Source organism: Gallinula chloropus (genome assembly GCF_964237585.1).
Source record: "Gallinula chloropus genome assembly, chromosome: 27".
Taxonomy (NCBI): Eukaryota; Metazoa; Chordata; class Aves; order Gruiformes; family Rallidae; genus Gallinula; species Gallinula chloropus.
In genome coordinates, this window is record NC_140112.1 from 2,650,389 (window position 1) to 2,658,503 (window position 8,115).

Below are 8,115 nucleotides of genomic sequence, written 5' to 3' on the forward strand. Positions count from 1 at the left end.
CTCCGGCTGGGTCACAGCCTCCGCGGCTGGGCCTCTGTGGGCGAGCGGGGACAGCAGCCCTGTGGGAGACACAGAAAGGGGTTGGCTCAGTTATCGGCTGCGTTTCAGCGGCCAGCTGCGTGTCCCCCACTCCACGTCCCCTCCTGAGTCACTCGTGAGCAAACAGGCAGCTGCCTGGTGAGGAGCACGCAGGGTTTGAAGGAGCTCTTTCTTTCTTTCTTTCCTTCTTTCTGACGTGACAGAGCTGGTTGGGAAATTATTGGTCCTCCTCCCTTGCTATCTGCTGTTCTTCCTCCCTCCTCCAAAAATAACACTTCCTTTGTAGCATCTTTTACTCAAAAATGCAAAGGCAGAGGCACACAGGGTACTGCTAGGGGAGGAAGAGGAAGAAATAGTTTATTCTTGTTATTTTGTCAAAAAGGCATCTTCAGTTGAAACTCTTCAGGCAGGGAGGGACTGCTTTTGGGTGCTGTGCCAGCCCCCAGCCCCTTGTTCTGGAGAGGCTGGGGGGGGACCCGGCTGGTCACTGTGTGCTGCACCCCAGCATCAGTGCAGTGGGCTCACACCTGCAGGGTGGCAGGGAAAGGGAACGGCACAGAGCGGCTGCGCAGACCTGGGTCATTTCCTGCTTTCCTTCTAAGGTTAATGCGTCTGAGTGGGTAATCAAGAGCTAAGGGAGCACCACGGCATTTCCTGATGCCCTGAGAGACAGTAGGTGGAACAGTGATTTCCAGTCCCTCCACTGACTCTTGTCTTCCAAGATCTCTCAAATCAAAGGAAAACACAACCCCAAACAAAGCTCTGAGCTCTCTGTGCAGACCCTGCGCTCTCCTGGCTACACCCACCCTAGGACCAGCATCAGCCCAGGACCAGCATCAGCGCTCGCCCCAATGGGGATGTTGGGCTGGGCTTTTTAACCCCCTTTGTTAACAAATGCTTCTGAAATAACACATCGAGGAGCCCCAGAGCCTGGCAGAGCCTCGTGTTCCCCGGTGCCATCCCAAACACGTGCCCCACTGAGCTGCCACTGAAGATGCTGCCAAGAGCCGGCTGCTCGTGGGCTGCGAGTGCTGCTTATCCCTGTGCTCCAGCTGGTGCTGCTTCCACCCCTGTCCCTGCCCATCTGTCTGCCGAGCAGGCAGCGCTGCTCCTGAGCTCCTCGGAGCAGGGATTAGCTCTGTGTCCCGTGTGTCCCGTGGGATGCAGCTCCTTGGACATCGCTGCTTTAACGACCCTGAGCAAACAGCGATAGTCCCGCGTTCGCTTCGCATCCTGCCCCTGGGATGCTGGCTGGGTGGAAGAACCACCAGGTCCCTGTGCCCTCACCTGAAAGAGAGGATTTTGCTACCAACACTTGAAAGGGGGGAGACTGCATCCCAAATCCTCCTCGGTTTTTATCTTGCTGGGGCCAAAGGGCTGGATCCCAGCACTGAGGGGGCAGAGCCCAGCCCGGTGGCTTTGTGCCCTTGTTAAGTATTTGTGATGTGACAGGCCCCTAGATAAGGCTGGTGTTTAATTGCTGTGTGTGGCTGGGGAAGGAGGGAGCCCTGCCCTAAGAACACTGCAGGTGAGGACAGCTCTGCGGTCTGGCTGTGGGGAGGAGAAGGGCGCGAGTCGCGTTGCCATGAACGCTGCTCCGCGCCGTTTGTTCTAGCGGCGCTGAAGTGAGTCAGTCACATGAAATCACTTGATGTCAACGAGGATCATGCCCCAAATGGTGTCCTGAACCCACAGCCTTTCCACTAACACTGCCTCATTGTTCCCCTGCCTTCACCCTCCGCCTGCTTCTCCCTCATGTGCCTTGTGCTCGCGCCGTAAGCACTCTGGGACAAGGAGCAGCCTTTAGCTGGGTCTGTTTTTCAGGCAGCGCTGTGATGTGGGCTGGCAGGCAATGCCAGCGTCACACTAATTGATAAATTGACTTTTCCAAGCCTCTGCAGTTGGGTTTCTTCACGGGCATGTTCCAATGCCCGGGGTGTGTGAAAGGCAGGGAGCATTGAGGCTGCTCCTACACCCGGCAGCAGCAAATTGAAGGAAAAGCAACTTGCTTCAGCACTGCCAGCCCAGTTCTGGGGGACTGAGAGTCCTCTGCCTGCACCCCAGGAGCTGCCTGGCTGCAGCTTTGCTCTCTCACTTCTAAAGCAAGACGAGTGTGGGAAAGTTGGAGTTTGTTATCTTTGTCACAAAGAGGTCAGGGAGCGTGGGGGTTGCTCATCTGCCCTCCTGGAGGGGCTGGAGGCTCCTCTGGGCTGCCCCAACCCCCCTGCCCCCCCTTCCTGGGTTTATCAGCATTTGAGTCTTTCTGCTGTACGAGACAGAGATGCTGCATCTGAGCAGGAGGAAATGGCATCCTGCTTCTCCTGGGTGACTTCACCGAGCAGCTGGTCCCAAGGGCCGAGCAGGAGGGTGAGGATGAGCTGCGATGCCCTTCTGCAAGAACACTTCTGCCAGTGTCCCCCTTTGGCTTCCATCCCTGTGGCCAAGCAAAGCTGGTGTCTTGTGAAAATTAAGCTGATTTGAATTACTGAATTAGTTATTGATTCATTATTTATGATGTAAACTACAGCTTTGATCCCCAGTTCTGCTGCCTACTGACTCCAGCTCTGCAGCCTCCCTCTTTCCACTCCAGCTTCCACATGTCCTCTGATCCTTAATCATCACATCATTTTCTCTTCTCACATCCTCATGTCCATCCCTTCCAGTGCTCCAGGATGCCCTCGCCCACACAGACATGTATTTGTTCCTGGAACACTGGGGGCCTGGTCTGAGTACCAGACATTTGATGCTGCTGCTCAGCACGCATGGGGAGTGGGGGAAGCTATCCCAGAGAGGAGATGCTGCTGGTTTCCTCTTTTGAATCCAGCCCCAACCCAACCCCTGCTTTCACTCCTTTGTATAAAATTAGGAGGGGGATAACCAGGGAGAGCTCAGGTACCATGCACAGCACGTGAACATGTTGGAGACTAACAGCCACTTCTACAAGTGCTGATGCTGTATTTGCTTGCAATTAGAGACTGGATGAAATAACCCTCTCAGACACTGTTTGGCGTGTTCCTGATTGTCTTATCACCTAAGTGCCTCCATCAAATTGTGCCCAAGGGCCTGATGCTGCAGGATTGCACCTGGGGCTGTGCTGGGACCCTGGGAGCATCTTAACACCACCACCCCAAGCCGTGGGTCCCACACCTGACTCTGAACTTCTCCAAAGCCTGGGCATGCGCTTTGCATCTGATATTTAGGCCTGTTCTCCATCCTTAATTAGAAGAGGGTCCAGAGGGACTTGTTCTTTCCCCTCTTCATAGGGTATTTTGACAGTCACTCGAGAGCCTTCTGTTGTACTGAAAGAGGATCTGTCATCCCTGCTAATGGATGCTGTCATTAATACTTCCAGTAGCAAGGGGGGCATGGGCACACTCAAAGCCACGTGCATTAGCCCTTTCCCTGCAGCCCCTGGGAGCTGGAAGCTATCTGTTATCATGGGGGCAGAGTTAAAGAGCTACAGAATGATCCTGTGTCCTCCCGAGCCCCTGGGAGAGGAGATGATGCCTTGTCCAGCACTCACAGCTCTGGGGCTCATGGTGTAGCAGCATCGTTTGGAGGAGGCAACTCCAGCAGAGCCTTGGCTGAGGGGGGCAAACCGACTTTGGGCAGGAGACAGGCTTTAACAAGAGGTGATTTGGCCAGCACAGGCAAAGTGCAATCTGTTACCCAGGGGAAAGGAGTGTAACTCCATCTCCCCTGATGAGATGCACGTTTGGGTGTAAAGTGGGGCAGCTCCTTCTGCTGTGGCTGTCCCTGGGGGAGGATTGCTCCCCAGGGTGGGTGGCACAGGGGTTTGTCCTCTGCTGGGAGAGTCCCTTTTGTGAGGGATGTTGCTAAGGGCTGGAAAGGGCACACTTTTGATCTTAGCTGGATTTTGGCTCACAAAGCCTGTTCAAGGTTAGGTACATCCTGTCACTCCAGAGCAGTGGGATTCAATGAGTTGCAAATGGGTTTATTGTAATGGATCTGTCCTCTTGTAAAACTGCCGTGCTAGGGGAGGGCGATTTAGATGCAAACTCTGTATTAAGCCTTTCCTGAGCTTTTTTTTCCTTTAGGTTTAGATCTCTTGGTGGCTCCAGGACCCACAGCAGCTGCTGCTGCAGGAATCCTGGGCCACCTCAAACCCCATCCTAAGCAGCCGAGCCTCCAAATGAGAACCAGAAGCCCCCTCGAAGGGGCTCAGAGCCTTGCAGCCCTTCCTCAGGCTCATCAGTCATCCCGGACAGGACTCCTCCCCAGCGTGGGTCAGGACCCGGTGCAGAGAGCAGCTGCTTGCTTTGAAACCTGCCCCAGCTCCTGCTGAGATGTGTCCCAGAAACATTTCCAGCAAGAGCTGGGGGGTTGTCCTGCGTGTCCCCTCTCCTGCCCAGGTAGGTTGGGATCACTCTTGGTGCATTACAAGAGCCCCAAAGCCTCTGCCCTCGGCATAGCATTTGAGGGCAGAGCCCTTCTCTGCTCTGCGGGCTGAGGAAGAAGAGCAGCATCACCTGCTGTGCCTGTGCCGCCCTCTCACCCTCACCCAGAGCGACGGACGTGTTGAGCTGTGATGGGCTCAGGGCTTGAGCCCCCGATACTGCCCCGGGGAGGGGACAGAGCGGGGACCAGGAGGAGGAGAACCCCCACACCCGGCTTGCACAGGAGGAGCTGAGGCTGGTGCCGGAGGCTCAGAGCCCCCAGCCCCAGGCTGCGGGAGCAGATGGTGCTCACAGCCCGGCCGCCTTCCCTGCCGGCAGCTCCCTGCTGAGCCGCCGCGGTGCCACCCGCAGCCGGGGCTGGAGCCCAGAGTTTACTGTCCGGATGCATTTGGTATCCGGATGGTTTGAGGCGTTGGCACACGGGGTGGGGGGATGCGCTCTGCGCTGCCCAGCACGGTGCGTCCCACCTGTGCGGGGCTTTGCTGCGGGGCTGGGAGCTCCGGTGGGTTAAAGGGCTGGGTTGAAGCAGGTGCTTTCAGTCCGTCTGTCTGTCTGTCTGCCCTTGCTTCAGCTTTTGCATCTGGGCCAGGCAGGGGGGAGCGGTGTGGTGCCGTGATAGTCGATGTCCTGGCTTGGGGACAAGGGACATGGCCCATGGCAGGGGGCTGAGCCCCAGCACAGGAGCAAGGGGCAGTGCTGCCCTGGTGTGAGCAATTACCATCAGCCCTCGTTAGTGTAACTACAGGCAGGGCTGGGCTCTGCCCTCCCTGGGCAGAGTGTGATGGGGCAGGGAGGGGGGAAGAAGAGAGGTGAATGCTTGATATGGGGGCATTCAGGCACCCAGAGGAGGGGGTGGCTGGCTGGCTGGCTGGCTGGCTGGCTGGCTGCAGTGTGGCAGGACCCTGTCAGGAGGGGTGGGTGCTGGGATTTTACCCATCTGCATGGCTGGGAATGGTGGTCTGAGCTCATTGGGGCTGGTATCACTGTGAGCTGGCTCTGGGTGGGGGGGTGTCACTCTGGTGCTCTGTAGCCCTGACCCATCTGTACTGCTGGTGGGGTGTCCTGTACCAGCCATGCTGTGGTCTTGACCCCCAGTGTGGCCTTTCTGTCCCTGTCCCTTCCCTAGTGAGACCCTCTGGAATCCTGCCTGCCCCCAGGAGCTGCAGGCTGAACTCCCTGTACTTTCAGGGAGCAGAATTCCTGTCTGGGGGTAGCACCCCGTGCAAACCCTCTTTGCTTTGCTGGCTGCTGGGGAAAAGTTCCCAGTGTTTGGCAGGGCACCTCTGAAACTCTGGGCTGGGCTGGTATTTTTGCTGGGGAATGCTGTGGCTCTCCCAGCAATGCGCTGCAAACCAAATTACATCTGGATTCTGAATCACTATATCCATGGAAACTGATGTGCTGCTCCCTTTGACATGAACATCCAGAGTGATGCTGAGCAAACCCTGTAGGGCCTGAAGGAATTGTTTCAGAGAGTGCAGGGGGTCTTGGGGTGTGAAACAGGCAGAGCCCTGTGTGTGAATGGTGATGCATGACCCCTTTCCCCCACCAACCCCCAGGGCTGGGCAGCATTTGGGGGTGAATCAGCATCTTGACATGTGGGGTACCCATGTGGGGGATTGTCTGTGCATGGGGGCTTGTGTGTGGGGTCCTGCAGCACCAGGGAATGGTCAGTACCAACTGTGGGGTTTATTTAATGTCCCCGGTGCCTGTCTGGGGGAGGAAGAGCTCTGGGAGTCCCTGTCCTGGGGCTGTGGGACCCTTTGGGGAGGGGATGCACAAGGAAGGGTGCTCTTGCCCTGTACCAGCCTCTTGGCTGCAGGGCTGTGTATTGATGAGCTTAATTGTAATGGGGGTGGTTTGGTAAGGATTGGTACTTGATCAATGGCTCCTTCTCTTCCCCCCAAGGTGGGTGGATCACCTGATATCCCAGAAAAGATGGGAGAAAAACCTCTGCAAGGGGAGGGAAAACCCTTCCCGTGGGATATGGGGAGCTCTGCTCCAGCAAATGCACCGCTGGCAGGCAGAGGGGGGGGAACAGCCTTAGGGGCACTGGGACCCTGTGCCAGTGCTTTCTGGATCAGTTTTTCAGCGTTAGCTGGACCTGTGTTTGAGCAGAGCAGCAGCAGTCCCAGCGCTCAGCATTTGGGAGAGACCCATGGACAAACTGGGCTTGCCTAGTCCCCCCTTCCCCCGGGACAGGGGTGGGGCAGGCAGGGCTCTCTGATGCAGGCCCAGCAGGATGGTGATGTTAAGGCACAGCCTTCAACCATTCCCTGTTTTCTCTGTGTCTTTTAAGTGCTTTTTGCTCCTAATTGGCTGGTGGGTTCATTTACACTTCGGGTCACGGCACCTCTTTGTAAAAGGGTCTCGGTGGGGGTTTAGACCCCTGCCCCCAAACAGACAAACCCCAGTTCACCATCTCTTTGTGCAGGAGACAAAGCCAGGATCTGCATTCAGTCTGGAGACCCAGACTGGGAGCACAGGGAGATGTGGGCTGGTGGGTTTGGGGCTGGAGCAGTAAACTCTAACTGTACTAAAACAGGTGATGAATGGGCTGGAACAGACACTTTTTACTGCTCTTCCTTTGTGTTGAGCAGTTTGAATTTCAGACCTGAGCATTGCAGTTAAGTGTCCTTGCTCCCCCCACCTCAAAGTACCCAGATTCCCTCCCACCTGCAGTCACCTGAGTGCCTTGGGGTGGTGGCAGTCCAACCTGAGCTTCATGACGCTCAGCTCTGCTGCATAAACCCTCAAGAAATGCCTAAGGGTTTGGAGCTGAAGTGTTGAGGGACCTGGAGGCTTCTCCATGGCTCAGGCTGGCTCGTGCCACCTCCCAGTGAGACCTCAGGGGCCATGGCCAGTGCTGCTGGGGCAGCTGCAGCTGCAGCTCAGCCCCAAGGAAATGCCGTGGGGACCAGCACAGTGTGTTAGAAAGTGAAGGAGGTGACAGAAACAGGCAGGAGACCTTCCCACAGTGGCTTTGGACCTGGGGATGGAGGGGGTTTGCTCCGGAGAGGGTTTCTCCAGAAGCTGCATGCTGCCTCACAGGCTGGGCACCAGCACGGTGCTCGACTGAGGCTGCTGGCCTGCAGCTCCTAAGCTCTCCCTGAAGACTTGTGTTTCGATCCATAGCAGCTGGAAGGATGCTCCAAGCCTTTGAAAACAAGGCCACAAGTGACTCCAGGGGAGCACAGGGGTGTTTGAGAGATGTCTGCCTGATGTCCTTGTTAGTGCCCTGATACTGGGCCCTTCTTACCGATGCTTCCCTGCAAACTCACTGCACTGCAACCCCTTCTGAGCATCGCTGAGCTCAGCCTTGTGACCCCTTTTTGCTTAGGAAATGCAGGTTACTGGCACGGGGATGCCCAGATGGGCCGAGTGCCGGGCGGGCAGGAGGGCTGGGCAGGGTGTCAGAGTCTGGCTGCACATGCTGCCATTGTCTTCCCTGAAATAACACTCCAAAGCAAAGCTCCACGCTGCAGGTTTTCCTTTCCTCTTACAGCAGGACACTGAGCACACACAGCTCTGCTTTGGGGAGCTCTGCCCAAACCCTGGGACATGCATAGTGCTGCCAGCTGCCTGTACCCACCCACTTCCCACTGTTGGTGCCACCGTAGCATCCCCGGCTGAAACTCTTTGATGTGGCACTGAGTAT